General features: G+C 38.4%; 1 protein-coding gene and 1 non-coding gene across 2 annotated transcripts in view; both read right to left on the bottom strand.

The window, feature by feature from the left end:
* CNTNAP5 (contactin associated protein family member 5) overlaps positions 1–21,440 on the bottom strand; it is an 882,261-nt gene that overhangs the window by 23,266 nt on the left and 837,555 nt on the right. The window lies entirely within an intron of this gene.
* Positions 7,971–8,076, bottom strand: LOC135277043 (U6 spliceosomal RNA). The gene has a single exon (XR_010344655.1). It is a non-coding gene; the product is annotated as a U6 spliceosomal RNA (small nuclear RNA).

Genomic DNA, 21,440 nt, shown 5'->3' with positions numbered 1-21,440 from the left:
GCATTTAGAACTAAGATGTAGATGCTAATACACTTGCTGTGGAAATCTATAAAATTACCATTTCCTACTGATTCAAAATTGAACAAACGTAGCACTCAGATTTTGAATGACTTAGTTAATTTATTCTAAACTAACTTTTTTGGGTATTTAAAATTTGACTTTCTACATTATTTTGTAAACACCTTTTTTTCTTGTAAGTAAAGCGATGCTCCTCTACTAAATCTGGTAGATCTGTGATGACAGAGAAAGTAGCATAGAGCCAATTTTAGCCTCAGAATGCACAACACTTTACACAGTCACAATTGTTTGACAGGAGAGAGTGACAGAAGAAATCCAGGCTAATTTTGTGCAAACAGGTTTGTGTGTTCGTACGTGCGGTTTTTTACATGAAAGAAGGAAGAAAAGATCAGCAATTTGCTAAAAACAGACATTGCTCTTGGTTGTGATATGACATTTTCTATATGTAAAAAGTTACTTAGGAAACTTAAATCCTAAAGTATCACAATACAAAGCCATACAGACCCATACAACAGGGGCTCATGAGAGTAAAATGTTGTATCGAGATAAAATATAAGTAAGCCGAATCAATGTTGATGAAAGGTATGAGCAGTGTACACAAATAAAAATTGTTCCCTCTGGAGTTCATTGTGGCTTTCAGGTAAGGAGCAAACAGTCTGAAAACTTCACTACAAGAAGTGCCCAAAGTCCAAGAAATAAATAAATAAATCTTTCAATCCTGAAAGAGGATTTTCAAATTTGGTTAAACACACACACACAAACAAACTTGGCGTTTGCTTACTGCTGTTATACTTATGCTCATTTGTATGTCCTATATAAATATTTCATCCTTGTGAAGTGAGAAAGTGAGATAATTATACATAATTTCCAGTTAGGAAAGACAAGATACATAAGGTCAAGTAACTGTTTAAAGCAGATTAACCAGTCCATGGCCAGTTCAGGCCTGGAACCCAGCTTTCATGGCCATACCCTCTTTTTTTTTTTTTTCTGGTATGCTATACTTGACACTTTTCTGTAGGTCTACGACATGGAACTACTGATAAGCTAAACACAATTTTATTTCCCTAGCCTGACTTAACAGCTACTCACTCACTAACACCCATTCTCCCACCTACACATCCAACCTGTCTGCTGTGTATGATCTGAGCTAATTTGCTCTTCCCTAAAGAGGCAAACACGATTTCCTCTGCCTGGAAGAACGTTCTGCTCCATTATAACCTGGATAACTTCTGTACCTGCTCTGCAAAACTTACATTTAATTATTGGCCTCCTAGATAGCCAAAGCTCCATGTTTGATAGTGGACTTACGATGGCTAGCAAACACATTTCTCCCATCTCTGTGAGCTTTGAATCATTTTGGAGGATTGATTTCGTAGACCAGCAACAATTTCAGGCAATACATCTTACAGTAGAGGGAGATCATTATGTCTATGGGAATGTAAAAAAGATCCTTGACAAATCTAGGGTAGCAGTGATCAAATTCAGAATACAAAATAACTTCCAGGAAAATGTATTAAAATGTGCATTTATGGATCTCTACTCATTTAGAGGGTGTGGTTGAGGATGGTTTGCAAGAATCCGCATTTTAAAGAAAATATTCTCAGGTAATTACGATATAGATGGTTTATAGACCACTCCGCTTTGAGAAACATTGATTTAAAAAAGATTCTTTGGAATAAATAAATGTAAATAAAGGCTTAAATAATGAATAGAAAGTAATTACATGTTTCAGACAGAAAATAACCTTTACAAAGCAAAGAGGGAGTTAGCGCATCACATTTAAGACACCGAAAAACGAAGTTAACTCTTTTTTAAAAGATGATGTTGAAGAGATAGGTAGGAGTTACAGTGAGTTAAGAACGTCCATATTCCTGGCCAGGTGTGGTGGCTCACATCTGTAATTCCATCACTTTGGGAGGCTGAGGCAGGCAGACCACCTGAAGTCAGGAGTTTGAGACCAGCTTGGCCAACATGGTGAAACCTTGTCTCTACTAAAAATACAAAAATTAGCCAGGCATGGTGGCACACACCTGTAATCCCAGCTACTCAGCAAGCTGAGGGAAGAGAATCATTTGAACTTGGAGGCGGAGGTTACAGTGAACCGAGATCAGGCCAGTGCACTCCAGCCTGGGCGACAAGAACAAAACTCTGGGAAAAAAAAAAAAAAAAAAAAAAAAAAAAAAGAACTTCCATGTTCCTAAGGCATTTTGCTTAGTTCTATTAGGCTGCCTTCACATTGCCATTATGTCTGTCATCCTCTTCTTGCATTAGGAAAGGCTGTCCTCTTCAGGACTTCGTTCGCATCAACCAGAACACAGTGCCCAATACACAAAGTGTCAAGCCAATATTAGTAAAATAAATTAGTGAATGAAAAAATAAATATCTCTTAACATCATCAATAGTGGCAACTAATCAGTGATATTCGTGTGTGTATATGTGTGCATTTCAAACTTCTTCATTCTTTACCTTGGTAAACATGTAGTTTCTTTACTTTTATATTTGCATCCATAGCATGTTATCCAGAACTCTCTCTTTGATGAAGCAAGCCAAGTTCTGATTAGAACTTCATTAATATTTCTTACAACTCTGCCAGAAGTGCACAGGGGATATTTCTCTCCATTATTCTCAGCATTTTTATACCTAAAACTGAAATGAACTGTTGATACAGAACGTGACTGGCAATACAAGCCTGGTTGCCACACATCATGATGTCTGTTCTGTTTACACTGACCGCACAAGCCTTACAAGGCAGGGTCTGTGCACTGACTCTTCACACTGCCCACTGGCCTTCCTCCAAGCATTGCATGGCAGGCTCCCTTCCTTCAGGCTCCAGACTGAAGACCTTTCCTCACAGAGGACTTCAGTGAGCCCCTTCCTAAGGAGCACTCCTCTCTTCTCCCACTGTCTGATTCGCTACCATTAAAACCAGTTGGTTTCCCTTCTGATTCTTTTTACTAATTTCATAATTGTATTTGTGTCCATGTGTGTGGTTATTGAGTCTTCCTTTATGTACCACGGTAGATCATAAATTTCATGAAGAAAGGGTGCCTGTTTTGCTTATAACTAACCACCTATTTCTCTATCTTTTTGAGACAGGGTCTTGCTGTCACCCAGGCTGGATTGAAATGGTTAGATCATGGTTCACTGCAGCCTCAACCTCCCAGGTTCAAGCAATGCTCCCACCTCAGCCTCCCCAGTGGCAGGAACTACAGGCATGTGCCACCATACCTGGCTACTTTTTAAAATTTGTTGTGGAAAAGGGGTCTCACTATGTTGCCCAAGTGGTCTCAAAATCCTGAGCTCAAGCAGTCCTCCCACCTGAGCCTCCTGAAGTGTTGAGATTACAGATGTGAGCCACCATACCTGGCCCTACTTCTTAGCAAAGTACCTTGGACACAGAAACTGGGAAATAAATGCTTTTGAATGATCAAATGGGTCAACATTGCATAAGGCCTGGCACTTCACAGGTCTTCCATGAATCTTCTTATATACAAAGGCATGCATACTGACAGATGAAAGGATGAAGAAATAGATAGATAGATAGATAGATAGATAGATAGATAGATGGATATTAATAATATAAGAAGTCAAAAAAAAAAAAACAAAGTGAATTCCATAAACAAACCTTCTACCATTTGAAAATTCATTATTTCAACTGAACAACTATCTGGTTAAATTAATTTTTCATTTTTTAATTGGGTTGCTTGGTTACATACATTATAAAAAGGCCCCTGGATGGATGTAAGACAGTGAGTGCTCAATCAGTAAAACCTTAGCTACATATCCAAATTAAAAACTTCTAGGTCTTATATTCCTAATGCCAATTCTGCTTATTTTTATATAAAAATCACTTCGTTGGCATAAAGACTGGGACTTGAAGGCCAGTTGCCATGGCTCACTCTTATAATCCGAGTACTGTAAGAAGCTAAGGCAGGACGATTGCTTAATCCCAGGAGTTCAAGACCAGCCCCGGCAAAATGGCAAGTCTCATCCCTATAAAAAAACGTAAAAACTGGCGAGGTGTGGTGCTGTGTTTCTGTAGTCCCAACTACTCCATTGGTTGAGGCAGGAGGATCACTTGAACCTCGGAGGTTGAGACTGCAGTGAGCCATGGTCAGGCCATTGCATTCCTACCTGGGTGACAGAGCAAGATTCTGTCTCAAAAGAAAAAAAGAAAAAAAAAAGAAACAGAATTTGCAAGTTGATATAAAATCCCATTTCTTTGGAACTGAAAGAAACAAAAATAACTCCTCTTAGGTTGTCATTATTTATTGACATGAGGTCAAAACAAATGTCTCACGTGCACTGGTTTACACCTGTGTTATTTACTTTGTTAAAGTAAATGAGCAAAACAAGGGTACTGCATATTCCAAGAGAGATTTTTAAAAATATATTTTATCACACTTTAGGTTCTGGGGTACATGTGCAGAACATGTATGATTGTTGCATAGGTACATACATGGCAATGTGCTTTGCTGCCTCTATCCCCGTCACCTATATATGGCATTTCACCCCATGTTATCCCTCCCCAACTCCCTACCCCCCACTGTCCCTCCCCTAATCCCCCCAAACAGACCCCAGTGGGTGACACTCCTTCCCTGTGTCCATGTGTTCTCATTGTACAACACCTGCCTATGAGTGAGAACATGTGGTGTTTGATTTTCCGTTCTTGTATCAGTCTGCTGAGAAAGATGGTTTCCAGATTCATCCATGTCCCTAAAAAAATCATGAACTCATCTTTTTTATGGTTGCATAGTATTCCATGGTGTATATGTGCTACATTTTCCTTGTACAGTCTATCATCAATGGGCATTTGGGTTGGTTCCAAGTCTTTGCTATTGTAAACAGTGCCACAATGAACATAACATGTGCATGTGTCTTTATAATAGAATGATTTATAATCCTTTGGATATATACCCAGTAATGGGATTGATTGCTGGGTCAAATGGAATTTATATTTCTAGGTCCTTGAGGAATCCCCACACTGTCTTACACAATGGTTGAACTAATTTACACTCCCACCAACAGTGTAAAAGTGTTCCTATTTCTCCACATCCTCTCCAGCATCTGTTGTCTCCAGATTTTTTAATGATTGCCATTCTAACTGGTGTAAGGTGGTATCTCAATGCAGTTTTGATTTGAATTGTTCTAATGACCACTGATGATGAGCATTTTTTCATGTTTGTTGGCCTCATATATGTCTTCTTTTGAAAATTGTCTGTTCTTATCCTTTGCCCACTTTTGAATGGGTTTGCTTTTCTTTCCTGTAAATCTGTTTTAGTTCTTTGTAGATTCTGGATATTAGTCCTTTGTCAGATGGGCAGATAGCAAAAATTTTTTCCCATTCTGTTGGTTGCTGGTTCACTCTAATGATTGTTTCTTTTGCTGTACAGAAGCTCTGGAGTTTAATGAGATCCCATTTGTCTATTTTGGCTTTTGTTGTCAATGCTTTTGGTGTTTTAGTCATGAAGTCCTTGCCTATGCCTACAACCTGAGTGGTTTTGCCTAGGTTTTCTTCCAGGGTTTTTATGGTGTTAGGTCTTATGTTTAAGCTTTTAATCCATCTGGAGTTAATTTTAGTGTAAGGTGTCAGGGAGGGGTCCAGTTTCTGCTTTCTGCACATGGGTAGCCAGTTTTGCCAACACCATTTATTAAATAGGGAATCCTTTCCCCATTGCTTGTTTTTGTCAGATTTGTCAAAGATCAGATGGGTCTAGACGTGTGGCATTGCCTCTGAGGCCTCTGTTCTGTTACATTGGTCTATATCTCTGTTTTGGTACCAGTACCATGCTATTTTGATTACTGTAGCCTCATAGTATAGTTTGAAGTCAGAGAGTGTGATGCCTCCCACTTTGTTCTTTTTGCTTAGAATTGACTTGGCGATGCGGGCTCTCTTTTGGTTCCATATGAAGTTTAAGGTGGTTTTTTCAGTTTTGTGAAGAGGGTCATTGGTAGATTGATGGGGATAGCATTGAATCTCCAAATTACTTTGGGCAGTATGGCCATTTTCACCATATTGATTCTTCCTAACCATGAGCATAGAATGTTTTTCCATCTGTTTGTGTCCTCTCTTATTTCTCTGACTGTGGTTTGTAGTTCTCCTTGAAGAGGTCCTTTACATTCCTTGTTAGTTGTATTCCTTGGCATTTTATTATCTTTGTAGCAATTGTGAATGACAGTCAGTCCTTGATTTGGCTCTCTGTTAGTCTGTTATTGGTGTATTGGAATGCTTGTGATTTCTGCACATTGATTTTGTATCCTGAAACTTTGCTGAAGTTGCTTATGAGTTTCAGGAGCTTTTGGGCTGAGACAATGGGATCTTCTAAATGTACAATCATGTCATCTGCAAACAGAGACAATTTGACTTCCTCCTTTCCTAATTTAATGCTCTTTATTTCTTTTTCTTACCTGATTGCTCTGGCTACAACTTCCAATACTATATTGAATAGGAGTGGTGAGAGAGGGCATCCTTGTCTACTGCCAGTTTTTAAAGGGAATGCTTTTAATTTTTGCCCATTCAGTATGATATTGGCTGTGGGTTTGTTGTAAATACCTTTTATTATTTTGAGATATGCTCTGTTGATATCTACTTTATTGAGAGTTTTTAGCACAAAGGGCTGTTGAATTTTGTCAAAGATGTTCTCTGCATCTATTGAGATAATCGTGTTTTTTGTCTTTGGTTTTGTTTATGTGGTGAATTACATTTATAGACTTGAATATATTGAACTATCCTTGCATTCCCGGGATGAAGCCTACTTGATCGTGATGGATAAGCTTTTTGATGTGCTTTTGCATTCGGTTTGCTAGTATTTCGTTGAAGATTTTTGCTATATTCATCATAGATATTGGCCTGAAGTTTTCTTTTCTTGTTGAGTCTCTGCCAGGTTTTGGTATCAGGATGATGTTGGTCTCATAAAATGATTTGGGAAGGATTCTCTCTTTTTGTATTGTTTGGAATAGTTTCAGAAGGAATGGTACCAGCTCCTCTTTGTATGTCTGGTAGAATTCAGCTGTGAACCCATTTGGACCTGGGCTTTTTTTGGTTGGTAGGCTATTAATTGCTGCCTCAAATTCAGCCCTTGTTATTGGTCTATTCAGGGTTTTGACTTCTTCCTGGTTTAGGCTTGGGAGGGTGCAAGTGTTCAGGAATTTATGCATTTCTTCCAGGCTTACTGGTTTATGTGCATGGAGTTGTTTGTAGTAATCTCTGATGGTAGTTTGTATTTCTGTGGAATTGGTGGTGATATTCCCTTTATCATTTTTTGTTGCATTGATTTGATTCTTCTCTCTTTTTCTTTTTATTAATCTGGCTAGTGGTCTGTTTTGTTGCTCTTTCAAAAAAACAGCTCCTTGATTTATTGATTTTTTTAAGGGTTTGTTTTTTTTTTTTTTTTTTTTTTGTGTGTGTGTGTGTGTGTGTGTCTCTATCTCCTTCATTTCTGCTCTGATCTTAATTATTTCTTGTCTTCTGCTAGCTTTGTTTTTTTTTTTTTTCTTTTATCTTCCTCCTCTAGCTCTTTCAATTTAAATTGATAGGGTGTCGATTTTAGATCTTTCCTTGCTTCTCATGTGGTCATTTATTGCTATAAATTTTCTTCTAGACACTGCTTTAAATGTGTCCCTGAGATTCTGTTACATTGTTTCTTCATTCTTATTGGTTTTGAAGAACATCTTTATTTCTGCTTTCATTTCATTGTTTATCCTGTCAACATTCAAGAGCCAGTTGTTCAGTTTCCATGAAGTTGTGAGGTTCTGAGTTAGTTTCTTAATCCTGAGTTCTAATTTGATTACACTGCAGTCTGAGAGACTGTTTGTTATGATTTCCATTCTTTTGCATTTGCTGAGGGGTGATTTACTTCCAATTATGTGGTCAGTTTGAGTACGTATGATGTGGTGCTGAGAAGAATGTATATTCTGTAGATTTGGGGGTGGAGAGTTCTGTAAGTGTCTATAAAAATATGGAATGCTTCAGGAATTTGCATGTCATCCTTGCTCAGAGGCCATGCTAATCTTCTCTGTAGCGTTCCAATTTTAGTATGTGTGCTATCGAACGAGCACCCAAGAGAGGTTTTTTTTTTTTTTTTAGCAAAGATTAAATTTAATTTATACCAACATACTCTACTCTAATGAGGAATTATAAGTTGTGAAGTTAAGAATACCAAATAGTGTAAAAGCCATACTTGGCATTTTCAGTGATTTAATATGATTTATTTTTTAATTACAGATATAAGCATATTGTAAATTTTATTTGTTGAATGGCTTTCTAAAACAAGTAACAGAAAATCCAACCTATAGTAATCTATCCGAACAATATTGTGGTCACTTATCTCACATAACAATTTATCGAGAGGCAAGGAGAGCTCTGGGCACAGAACATCAGGTCTCCTCCTCTGTGTGGCTCCTTCATTTCATTCTCAGGCTGGAATGTGGTGAGCTTGCAATTCCAGGCATTACATCCACATGCAACAATGCCCAGCAGCTAAAACAAACAAACAAAAAAGCCAAGTGTGTCTGCCTCATTCTGTGTCTGTATTTAAAAGTGGAAAGTACTTACTCAGAATCTGAAACACTCAGTCACCTTGCAGGATTTCTCTAATTGGCCAGATTGTGTCACATTTTGTGACTTAACCAATCACTGGCAAAGGAAATGAACCATAGTCATTTGCTCAGACCAGCAGTGTTCAAACTCTTTGGTCTCAAGATTCCTTCCCACTTTAAAAATCTTGAAGAGATTGTGGATATCTATATTTTATTATCTATCTGTGTCTACTTTGTCCTGACTCAAAACTGAGAAAATTTTAAAACAATAGCCCACAGCACACATTCCATTAGCTATCCCAGGGATGCCATCATAAGGTATAGCATAGCCTCTGAAAAACTCCTCTTTGTGTGTGTAAGAGAATGAGAACAAAAACAGTAAATAATGTTTATTATAAAAATAAAGACAATTTAAATCCAGTGGATTCCTTAAGGGGATCTCAAAATCATGACCCCTGGACAAAACTTCGAGAATCATTAGATCACACTGTAAGAAGGAATACTCAGGGATTTCAGATAGAACAATCTTCTCAGTGCATATGACTTCATGGAAGAGCATGAATACTTGCATAAAATTGGAACTGTGTTGGTAAAGGAAAGGGAATTAAAATAGATGTTGGGTAGGTAACCAACAGTCAGTTACACACATGCAAGCCAGTCTTTGAAAGTCCAGTGATATTTTTAACATACAAATGATAAAACATATATGATAAATGTGTTTAATATGTGGCCATTTTATGAGTTATATCCAGCCCCTATACATATTCTGATGTTTAGTACATAGATGCAATTTTATCATACATATTTTAATGAAATATACGTTTCACAATTTTAAAGTCAGTTATTTCTGATGAGTCATATACTGGCCTTTATAAAGATTCAGAGAATCTAAGTAGAGTAACCTAATTTTCGCCATTGTCAATTTATAAATGTGGAACTATTCACTGGAGACTGGAGTCCAGCCCCCACAAAAAAATGGTCCCACAGGTGACCATTTTATAGAATATACAGTGCTGCTTGCCTTTTTTTGTTTTATAGTGCCAAGTCTCCTGTATTCTGGTACTAACTATCTCATAGTACCAGACAATCTTACCTGCCACTCAGGATGCCCTTTGTAGTTATTGCTCCATAATAATACTAGGACACCCTAATTATGGAGCTTCTACCAGGTTAAGTGAACCATCTTGTAGAGAAATGGCACATAGTAGCTTTACGATTTGGAAAAACAACACACTGCTTTGATCACAAATTTTAAAGGTCATGGAACTACCACAGTTCTTATTAAGATTGCTCTACCAAGATGGCTGAATAGGAACAACTCTGGAGTGCAGTTGCCAGTGAAAATGCAGAGGGTGAGTGATCATCAGATTTCCAAACAAAGTTTTACTGCCCACAGATAAGGAGATTCCTGGGTGAAAAAGCACCATGAGTCTCCAGTGTGGCTGATTCAGCTGGCACAGCGGGTCTCCACACAAAACCTCACACAAATCCGGGCACCATTTCAACTAGTGACTGGAACACCTGGGTGACAGAGTCACTCGTTCAACTGAAAAAAAGGGGCTGAAACAGGGAGCCAGATGATCAGGTTCAACTGGCCCGACCCCCACAAAGACCAGCAATCTGAAACGCTCTGGATTGAGAGTTTGACAGCAAGCACAGCTGGACCCGGGATGGTCCAGTTCTATGCGGGGGAAGGGTGTCTGCCATTACTGAGACAATCCACCACTACTGAGGCAGTCCATCATTACTGAGGCAGTCTGCCATTACTGAGGCAGTCCACCATTACAAAGACAGTCTGCCATTATTGAGGCAGACGACCATTACTGAGGCAGTTCTAACTATACCTCTATAAACAAAACTGCAAGGAAGTTCACACAGCAGCTGGACAGAGCCCATGGCAGTTCAGCAACACCTCTGCTGGCAGACTGTGACTAGGCTACCTCCTTGCTGGGTAGGGCATCTCTGAAAAAGGGCAGAAGCATCACAGGAACTTATAAGTAAAGCTCCACCTTCCCAGGACAGAGCACCTGGGAAAAAAAGGTGGTTATGAGTTCCACTGCAGCAGATGTAAATGTATCTGCCCAGCAGCTCTGAATGGAACAATGGAGCTCACAGCTCAGCACTTGAGCTCCTATAAGGGACAGACTGTCTCCTCAAGCAGCTCCCCAATCCCCATATATCCAGAGACACCTTATAAAGGAGAGCTCAGGCTGACATCTGGCAGGTATGCTTCTGGAGCAAAGATAACAGAAGAAGAAACTGGCAGCAACTCTTACTGTTCTGCAGCCACTGCAGGTGATCCCCAAGCAAGCAGGGTCTGGAGTGGACCTCCAGCAGTCCTACAGCAGAGAGACCTGACCATTAGAAGGAAAACTTAGAAACAGAAAGAAATAACTTCATCAGCAACAAAAAGGATGTCCAGAGACCCCATCTAAAAGCAAGCAACTACAAAGACCACAGGTAGATAAATCCACAAAGATGGTAAGAAACCAGGGCAAAAAGGATGAAAACACCCCAAACCAGAATGCCTCTCCTCCTCCAAGGGATCACAACTCCTCATCAGCAAGAGAATAAGGCTGGATGGAGAATGAGTCTCATGAATTGACAGAAACAGGCTTCAGAAAGTAGGTAATAACAAACTTCTCTGAGCTAAAAGAACATGTTCTAACACAATGCAAAGAAACTAAGAACCTTGAAAAAAGATTTGACGAAATGCTTACTAGAATAAACAGCTTAGAGAGAAATATAAATGAATCGATGGAGCTGAAAAACACAACAGGAGAACTTCGTGAAGCATACACAAGTTTCAATAGCCGAATTGACCAAGCAGATGAAAGGATATCAGAGATTGAAGATCAACTCAATGAAATAAAATGAGACGTAAGATTAGAGAAAAAAGAGTAAAAAGAAATGAACAAAGCCTCCAAGAAATATGGGATTGTGTGAAAGGACCTAATCTACGTCTGATATGTGTACCTGAATGTGACAGAGAGAATGAATCAAAGCTGGAAAACACTCTTCAGGGTATTATTCAGGAGAACTTCCCCAACCTAGCAAGGCAGGCCGATATTCAAGTCCAGTAAATACAGAGAACAACACAAACATATTCCTCAAGAAGAGCAACCCCAAGGCACATAATCATCAGATTCACTAGAGTTGAAATGCAGGAAAAAATGCTAAGTGCAGCCAGAGAGAAAGGTTGGGCTACCCACAAAGGGAAGCCCATCAGACTCACAGCAGATCTCTCAGCAGAAACCCTACAAGAAGAAGAGAGTGGGGGCCAATATTCAACATTCTTAAAGAAAAGAACTTTTAACCTAGAATTTCATATTCAACCAAACTAAGCTTCATAAGTGAAGGAGAAATAAAATCCTTTACGAATGAGCAATTGCTCAGAGATTTCATAACCATCACATCTGCTTTACAAGAGCTCCTGAAAGAAGCACTCAACATAGAAAGGAGCAACCAGTACCAGCCACTCCAAAAATGTACCAAATGGTAAAGAACATTGACACAATGAAGAAACTCCATCAACTAATGGGCAAAACCACCAGCTAGCATCAAAATGACAGGATCAAATGCAAACATAACAAAATTAACCTTAAATGTAAATAGGCTAAATGCCCCAATCAAATGACACAGACTGGCAAATTGGATAAAATATGAAAACCCATCGGTGTGCTGTATTCAGGAAGCCCATCTCACATGCAAGGATATACACAGGCTCAAAACAAAGGGATGGAGGACGATTTACCAAGTAAATGGAGAGCAAAAAAAAAAAAAAAAAAAAAAAAAAAAAAAAAAAAAAAAAGCAGGAGTTGCAATCCTAGTCTCTGATAAAATAGACTTTAAACCAACAAAGATCAAAAGAGACAAGGGCATTACATAATGGTAAAAGGATCAATGCAACGAGAAGAACTAACGATCCTAAATATATACACAACCAATACAGGAGCACCCAGAAACATAAAGCAAGTTCTTAATGACCTACAAAGAGACTTAGACTCCCACACAATAATAGTGGGAGACTTTAACACTCCACTGTCAATATTAGACAGATCAATGAGACAGAAAATTAAGAAACATATCCAGGACTTCAACTCAGACCTGGACCAAGCAAACCTAATAGACATTTACAGAATTCTCTGCACCAAATCCACAGGAAAAACATTCTTCTCAGCACCACATCATATCTACACTAAAATTGACCACATAATTGGAAGTAAATCACTCCTCAGCAAATGCAAAAGAACAGAAATCATAACAAACAGTCTCTCAGACCACAGTGCAATCAAATTAGAACTCAGAATTCAGAAACTAACTCAGAACCTCACAACTTCATGGAAACTGAACAACTGGCTCTTGAATGTTGACTGGATAAACAATGAAATAAAGGCAGAAATAAAGATGTTCTTCAAAACCAATGAGAATGAAGACACAATGTAACAGAATCTCAGGGACACATTTAAAGCAGTGTCTAGAGGAAAATTTATAGCAATAAATGACCACATGAGAAGCAAGGAAAGATCTGAAATCAACACCCTATCATCAAAATTGAAAGAGCTAGAGGAGCAAGACAAAAAAAAAAATAAATAAAAAATAAAAACCCAAAAGCTAGCAGAAGACAAGAAATAACTAAGATCAGAGAAGAAATGAAGGAGATAAAGACAGAAAAAACCCTTCAAAAAAAAATCAATAAACCCAGGAGCTGGTTTTTTGAAAAGATCAACAAAATAAGACCACTAGCCAGATTAATAAAAAAGAAATGAGAGAAGAATCAAATAGATGCAATAAAAAAATGATAAAGGGGATATCACCACTGATTCCACAAAAATACAAATCACCATCAGAGATTACTACAAACAACTCTATGCACATAAACCAGTAAGCCTGGAAGAAATGTATAAATTCCCAGACACTTGCACCCTCCCAAGCCTAAACCAGGAAGAAGTGGAAACCCTGAATAGACCAATAACAAGGGCTGAAGTTGAAGCAGCAGTTAATAGCCTACCACCCCAAAAAGCTCAGGTCCAGATGGGTTCACAGCTGAATTCTACCAGACATACAAAGAGTAGCTGGTACCACTCCTTCTGAAACTCTTCCAAACAATACAAAAAGAGAGAATCCATCCCAAATCATTTTGTGAGACCAACATCATCTGGATACCAAAACCCGGCAGAAACTCAACAAGAAAAGAAAACTTCAGGCCAATATCCATGATGAACATAGATGCAAAAATCTTCAATAAAATAATGGCAAATCGATTGCAAAAGCACATCAAAAAGTTTATCCATCACGATCAAGTAGGTTTCATCTGGGGATGCAAGGATAGTTCAACATATTCAAGTCTATAAACGTAATTCACCACATAAACAGAACCAAAGACAAAAAAGCACAATTATCTCAATAGATGCAGAGAAGGCCTTCGACAAAATTCAACAGCGCTTTATGCTAAAAACTCTCAAAAAACTAGGTATCAACAGAGCATATCTCAAAATAATAAAAGCTATTTATAACAAACCCACAGCCAATATCATACTGAATGGGAAAAATTTAAAAGCATTCCTTTTAAAAACTGCCACTAGACAAGGATGCCCTCTCTCACCACTCTTATTCAATACAGTATTGGAAGTTCTAGCCAGAGCAATCAGGCAAGAAAAAGAAATAAAGTGTATTCAATTAGGAGGGAGGAAGTCAAACTGTCTCTATTTGCAGATGATATGATTGTATATTTAGAAGACCCCATCATCTCAGCCCAAAAGCTCCTGAAACTGATCAGCAACTTCAGCAAAGTCTCAGGATACAAAATAAATGTGCAAAAATCACAAGCATTCCTTTACACCAATAAGAGACTTCAATAGAGCCAAATCAGGAATGAACTGCTCCTTGCTACAAAGAGAATAAAATACCTAGGAATACAACTAACAAAGGATGTAAAGGACCTCTTCAAGGAGAACTACAAATCACTGCTCAACGAAATGAGAGAGGACACAAACAGATGGAGAAACATTTCATGCTCATGGTTAGGAAGAATCTGTATCATGAAAATGGCCATAGTGTCCAAAGTAATTTTTAGATTCAACCCTATCCCCATCAAGCTACCAATGACTTTCTTCACAGAACTAGAAAAAGCCACCTTATGCTTCATATGGAACCAAAAGAGAGCCCTCATAGCCAATTCAATTCTAAGCAAAAAGAACAAAGCTGAAAGCATCACAACACCTGACTTCAAACTATCCTACAAGGCTACAGTAATCAAAACAGCATGGTATTGGTACCAAAACAGTGATATAGACCAATGGAACAGAACCGAGGTCTCGGAGGCAACACCACACATCTACAACTGTATGATCTTTGACAAATCTGACAAAAACAAGCAATGGGGAAAGGATTCCCTGTTCAATAAATGGTGTTGACAAAACTGGCTAGCAGTGTGCAGAAAGCAGAAACTAGAACCCCTTCTGACACCTTACACTAAAATTAACTCCAGATAGATTGAATACTTAAAGATGAGACCTAACACCATATAAACCCTACAAGAAAACCTAGGCAAAACCATTCAGGACATAGGCATAGGCAAGGACTTCATGACTAAAACAACAAAAGCATTGGCAACAAAAGCCAAAATAGACAAATGGGATCTCATTAAACTCCAGAGCTTCTGTACAGCAAAAGAAACAATCATTAGAGTGAACTGGCAGTCAACAGAATGGGAAAAATTTTTTTTGCAATCTATCTATCTGACAAAGGGTTAATATACAGAATCTACAAAGAACTAAAATAGATTTAAATTAAAAAAACAAACAAACCCAATAAAAGTGGGCAGAGGATATGAACAGACACTTTTCAAAAGCAGAGATATATGAGGCCAAGAAACATATGAAAAAATGCTCATCATCAGTGGTCATTAGAGAAAAGCAAATCAAAACCACATTGAGATACCATCTCATGCCAGTTAGAATGGCTGTCGGTGAAAAATCTGGAGAAAAAAGATGCTGGGGAAGATGTGGAGAAATAGGAACACTTTTCCATTGTTGGTGGGAGTTTAAATCAGTTTAACCACTGTGGAAGACAGTGTGATGATTCCTCAAGGACCTAGAAATAGAAATTCCATTTCACCCAGCAATCCCATTACTGGGTATATATCCAAAGGATTATAAATGATTCTTTTATAAAGACATACACACATGTATGTTCACTACAGCACTGTTTACAGTAATAAAGACTTGGAATCAACCCAAATGCCCATCACTGATAGACTTGACAGGGAAAATGTGGCACATATACACCATAGAATACTATGCAGCCATAAAAATCAATGAATTCATGTCCTTTGTAGAGACATGGATGAACCTGGAAACCATCATCCTCAGCAAACTGACACAAGAACAGAAAATCAAACACCGCATATTCTCACTCATAAGTGGGTGTTGAACAATGAGAACACATGGACACAGGGAGGGGAGCATCACACACTGAGGTCTGTTGTGGGGGGACTAGGAGAAGGACAATGGAGGGTAGGGAGTTGGGGAGGGATAACATGGGGAGTAATGCCACATACAGGTGATGGGGATGGAGGCAGCAAACCACACCGCCATGTATATACCTATGCGACAATCCTGTATGTTCTTCACATGTACCTCAGAACCTAAAGCACAATTATGTGTGTGTGTGTGTGTGTGTGTGTGTGTAAAAAAAAGGATTGTTCTACCCAGTTTCAGCTTGTGTGGTCAGTTTTACCATCCTGCTATACTGAGTAAAATGAAGACTGCCTGCATAATATTTCTTACAAATGGTTCACTTGATGTGCACTAAATTCTGCTTTAAGGGCTCGACGACACTGGACCATCTTCATGTTACTCTACCCATTTTAAAGACAAGGAAATGGAAACAAAAGAGGTTAAATAAGCTTCCCAAAGTAGCAGCCAGCAAGTGGCAGAGGTGAGATTTGTACCGAGCCCCTGTGAACCTAGTCCCAGCCTGTAGGATGGTACACTGCCTTCCTTTTGTAATTGTTGATGCTCCCGGTGAGTGAATCGTTAAATTCTACTCTCTATACTTTTCTCATAATTTAGTAATCATTTTCCTTCTGAACTTATTAACCTTCTTCAGCAAAGTCTGCCCATCCCAGAGAGTCAAACACCCTTCCTTCCCGATGAAACAAGTTGTTAACTAACTGGCAACCTGAAGAGGTAATAATGTGTGATGATTGCTTACTATGCTCTTCTTCCAGACAGCATATTTGTATTTTAAAAGTCTTCAACGCCTTCATGAAAAGAAAGAGCATTTTTCTAGGATTTCAGTATAAGAGACATTTTGGAACTAGTGTATTTAGCAGCCTGCTTCAAATCACACCACAAATTCAATTCAGTAAATACTAATTGAGGTCGAACTGAGCATAAAACATTGAGTATTTTGTCTGCATAAAGACTGCCTGCTTAGCTCTTCAAATAACCATGCCACAATTATAGTATAGCACTCATCAGTAGGGCTTGGCCCAGTTCAGAGCCTCCTCCTGCAAGAGTCTTCCCTCCAAGCTCAGTTTAAAGAGGACGATCCCTTCTCTGCATCCTACAGAATTCTTTATCTAGAGCTCTTGACTCAGAACTCACGTTATGCTTTCTTGTTCTGTCTCTTGAGTTTTTTTCTTTGCTACGTGATGAGGTGGCTGCCAGTATAATGGAGCTCAAACTGGTTTCCAGATGTGAGCAAACACAAATCCACTGACTTTTCTGTAGGGCAAGGAACCCCTAAGGAATTGTCCAGCCTACAGAGTCCTCAGTTCTTGGAAATTTATATCATTGTCCTTCTAGTACAGCTGTTGATTTTGCTATAATGGTAACATTTCCTTCCCAGTTTTGCCATCTGATTCCAGAAAGTATAAAAACATAAATCATCCTCATAAGTTAAATTTACATTTGACTGTATATATCAAGAAAAAAAAGTGGCTCCAATAAAGTCAGAGTTCATTTTATTTGCGGTTAATGACAAGTTTGATATTAGGCAGTCCAAGGTTGGTATCTTGCTTCTAGATCATCAGAAGCCTAGAAGTCTTTCTAGACTTCCCTCTCCATAGACTGTAGCCTTAGATAGCCTTCATGACTTTAGAAGTTCCTGGAACCCCTGTGTTCCAGGCAGAAGAAAGCAGGGAGGGTGAAGGGCAGAAGGGCACATGTTTGCTAAGTTGGGCCATTTGAAAAACTCTAGTGATTTCTACTTATAGCACATTGTCCAGGACAATGTCACATGGCCATTCTTAACTCAATGGAGGCTAGGAAATGTACTATTTCTAATTGGAAACATGAATCCCGCAAAAACAAAAACAACAAACCACAAACACCACTTCATTTAATTAAGAAAAAGAGTGAATATTGAATGTTGGATAGGCTGTTAACAGTCCCTGGCTCAACTCCCTTCTAACAAATAAACCTTCTTCTTTTCTACACCTGCCTTCAATTAAATATATACATAGTTTCTCCCTTAGAACAGGTTTTGATCATCAAAGAATCAGACTTCTGGGGTTTAACATTCACATTGGGTCCTTGGACAGATCACATGATATCTTTTGGGCTCAGTTTCCTTAGCTGTCCAATGGGGATGAATACAGTGAATATAGTGCCTGCATCTAGTAGATCAAAAAGGACAGTAATTGCCATCATGCCCTCCACTGAGAGATGGGATCTATTTCCCTTCCTCTTGAGTCTGAGATGATTTGTGACTGCTTTCTCCACTAGAACACATTGAAAATGATTCCTTGCCAGTTCTGAGACTAACTTTCAAGAGGGCTGGTATTTTCTGCCCAGTAGAGAGACTGGGTGGAGAGGACCTAAGACTAAATGGAGAAAGAAAGGCCAGCTGAGCTCAGCCTTCCAGATATCCCCATTAAGGCACCCAGCATGTAAGCAAATCCATTTAGATCCTCCAGACCATCCCAGCCACTAGCCAAATATCACCAAGTGACTGTGACTCAGTCAATGTCACAAGTAGCTGAAAAACTCTAGTAGGCTCTGCCCAACTTCTAACTCACAATATCGTGAGATATTGTAAAATGGATACTGGTCTAAGCTGCTAAATTATGGGGTGGTTTAATACACCACAATAGGTACTCAGAATTCTACCACGTTTTTTTTATGATCATTAAATGTAATAATGAAGGTAAAACTCTTTTTAACTCATTGTCTGGCACACAGTAAATATACAGCACTGTTTAGTTTATATATTATCTTCTAAGATCTATCATGTCTGTCTGTGGAAGGAGACTCCCCACCCATGTAGGTCTCTATACACTTACCAGCTCATAAATAAGGCTGTTCTAATTAGTCTTTCCACTAGCATTTTACTTTAATTCAGTTATTTTTATTAGTCCTTCAACCTTCATGCGCTAATGTATTGTCTATCAAAGATTAAAAGCTCTATGAAATGGGGTTTATGCCTTATATGCCTTTTATTAAAGGCTACATTGCATAGTGGAATAAATATATTGTTGGCACCAAGCAAATCTGGCTTTGCATACCAGGTCAGCCAATTGACAAATGGATGGTGACTGTTATAGCTTAAATTTGCTCTGAAGCAGATAACAAGTCAGGCATTAGAGGCAGGTAGTTTATTCGAGAAGTGAAGAAAGCACTAACAGGATGGTGGCAAAGATAAAGAGGGGAAAGAAACGTGGGAGCCAACCAGCACTGGGCAACGAGAGTTTAATCTCACTAGGAAAACTCCAGGAGGCGATGGAGAACACAATCAGACTTATCCCTACTGATGGTGAGGGAGTTAGGATATTAATGCATCAGCTCACATAATTGGCTGAAATTATTCCTAGCAGGAAGCAAAACATGGGCACTTCTGGCTTGCCATATAGATAGGGAAAACAAGATTCCATGACCAGAGAAAGATTTTAGCAACATTTCAGGTGTGGAGGTTATAACTGAGCTGGCATTCAAGCGGTAAAGGCAGGGGCTATGATAAAGCACCAACAGCGTGTACTAGAGAAAGCTTGGACAAGGTACCAAACATTGATTTTCTCACCTCTCAAATCAGGATAAGAATAATAAATCTAAAGAGCTATTCTGCTGAAATCTATGTATATTATTTCTAATACTCCCCAAGTCCTACCTTTATAGAATTTACAGATAAAAGTCAATAGAGTTGAAGAAATAGCTGGGGTGAAATAAATGCCAGTTGACTAAAACTCAGTAATTCTTCTAAAAAAAATTGCAGTATATGACTATCTCTGAAATATTTATTTCCAGCATCCTAGCACATATAACAGTGGCAATAATACTGTCTTGGTTTAAATCACTCAAATGCTTTAATAAAAACAAAAAAGTTACTAATCCAGAGAACAAACATTATGTGAAATGATAATAAAACCCAAAAGCACTTGCTACTATTTTTAAACATAGCAATCATTGGCATTAGCACTAACAGAAAAGAAGTATATTTGCATTTCAGTTTAATCAATAAACACCAGCTATATCATAAAGGAGCACTTGAGTGAATGCCTACAAAAATACTTCACACTAAAATCAAAAGCATAAAATTTAGAAAAGCACTTGGAAAAGAGCTCTCTAGGAAAAGACGAGGAAAATGCTATATTTAAGAATCCCATCTCACTCCATATTCAATATATGGCACTGGGATAGCTGGCTATCCATATGTAGAAGAATATACTGGACCCTTACCTTTCATGATATACAAGTATTAACTCAAGGTGGATTAAATATTAAAAGTAAGGCTGGGTGTGGTGGCTCACACCTGTAATTATAGCACTTTGGGAGGTTGGGTCATGTGGATCACTTGAGGTCAGGAGTTTGAGATCAACATGGTGAAACTCTCTCTACTACAAATATAAAAATTAGCCAGGCATGATGGTGCATGCCCGTAGTCCCAGCTACTCAGGAGGTTGAAGCAGGAGAATTGCTTGCACCTGGGAGGCAGACGTTGCAGTGAGCTGAGATTGTGCCACTGCACTCCAGCCTGGGTGACAGAGTGAGATTTTATCAAAAAGACACACACACACAAATAATAATGTAAGACCTCAAACTATAAGAATCCTAGAAGAAAAGCTAGGAACACCATTTCATACATCAGACTTGAGAAATAATTTATGACCACGTCCTCAAAAGCAATTGTGACAAAAACAAAAATTGACAAATGTAACCTAATTAAACTAGAGAGCTTCTGCACAGAAAAAGAAACCATCAACAAGATAAACAGACAGCCTACACAATGGGAGAAAGTATGTGCAAACTCTGCATCTGACAAAGGTCTAATATTTAGAATTTAGCCAAACTTAAATCCACAAGCTAAAATCAGCTAACCCTATTTAAAAAGGAAAAAGAATATGATCAGACAATTCTCAAAAGAAGGCATACAAGTGACAAACTTATAAAAAAATACTCAACATCATTAATTGTTAGAGAGATGCAAATCAAAACCACAATGAGATACCATCTCATAGGAATCATAAAAGCTGTTTTTAAAAAGTTAAAAAAACTACAGACGTTGATGAGGCTTGAAGAAAAGGGGAAGCGTATTCACTGTTGACAGAAATCCAAATTAGTTCAGCCTCTGTAGGGAGTAGTTTAGAGATTCCTCAAAGAAATTAAAACAGAACTACCATTCAACACAGCGATCCCATTACTAGGTATATCTGCAAAAGAAAATAAATTGTTTTACCAAAAAGACACATGTACTCGTTCATTACAGCACTATTCACAATAGCAAAGAATGGAATCAACCTACATGCCCATCAATGGTTGATTGGAAAAGGAAAATATGGTACATATACGCTATTGAATACTACGCAGTCATAAAAAAGAATGAAATCAAGTCCTTTGCAGCAACATGGATACAGCTGGAAGGCATTATCTTAAATTGACTAA

The sequence above is a fragment of the Aotus nancymaae genome, unplaced genomic scaffold (genome assembly GCF_030222135.1).
Source record: "Aotus nancymaae isolate 86718 unplaced genomic scaffold, 86718_ANA_hifiasm-v0.15.2.pri h1tg000029l, whole genome shotgun sequence".
NCBI classification, from domain to species: domain Eukaryota; kingdom Metazoa; phylum Chordata; class Mammalia; order Primates; family Aotidae; genus Aotus; species Aotus nancymaae.
Note: the sequence above shows the minus strand (reverse complement) of the source record. Positions and strands in the feature narration are given on the sequence as shown.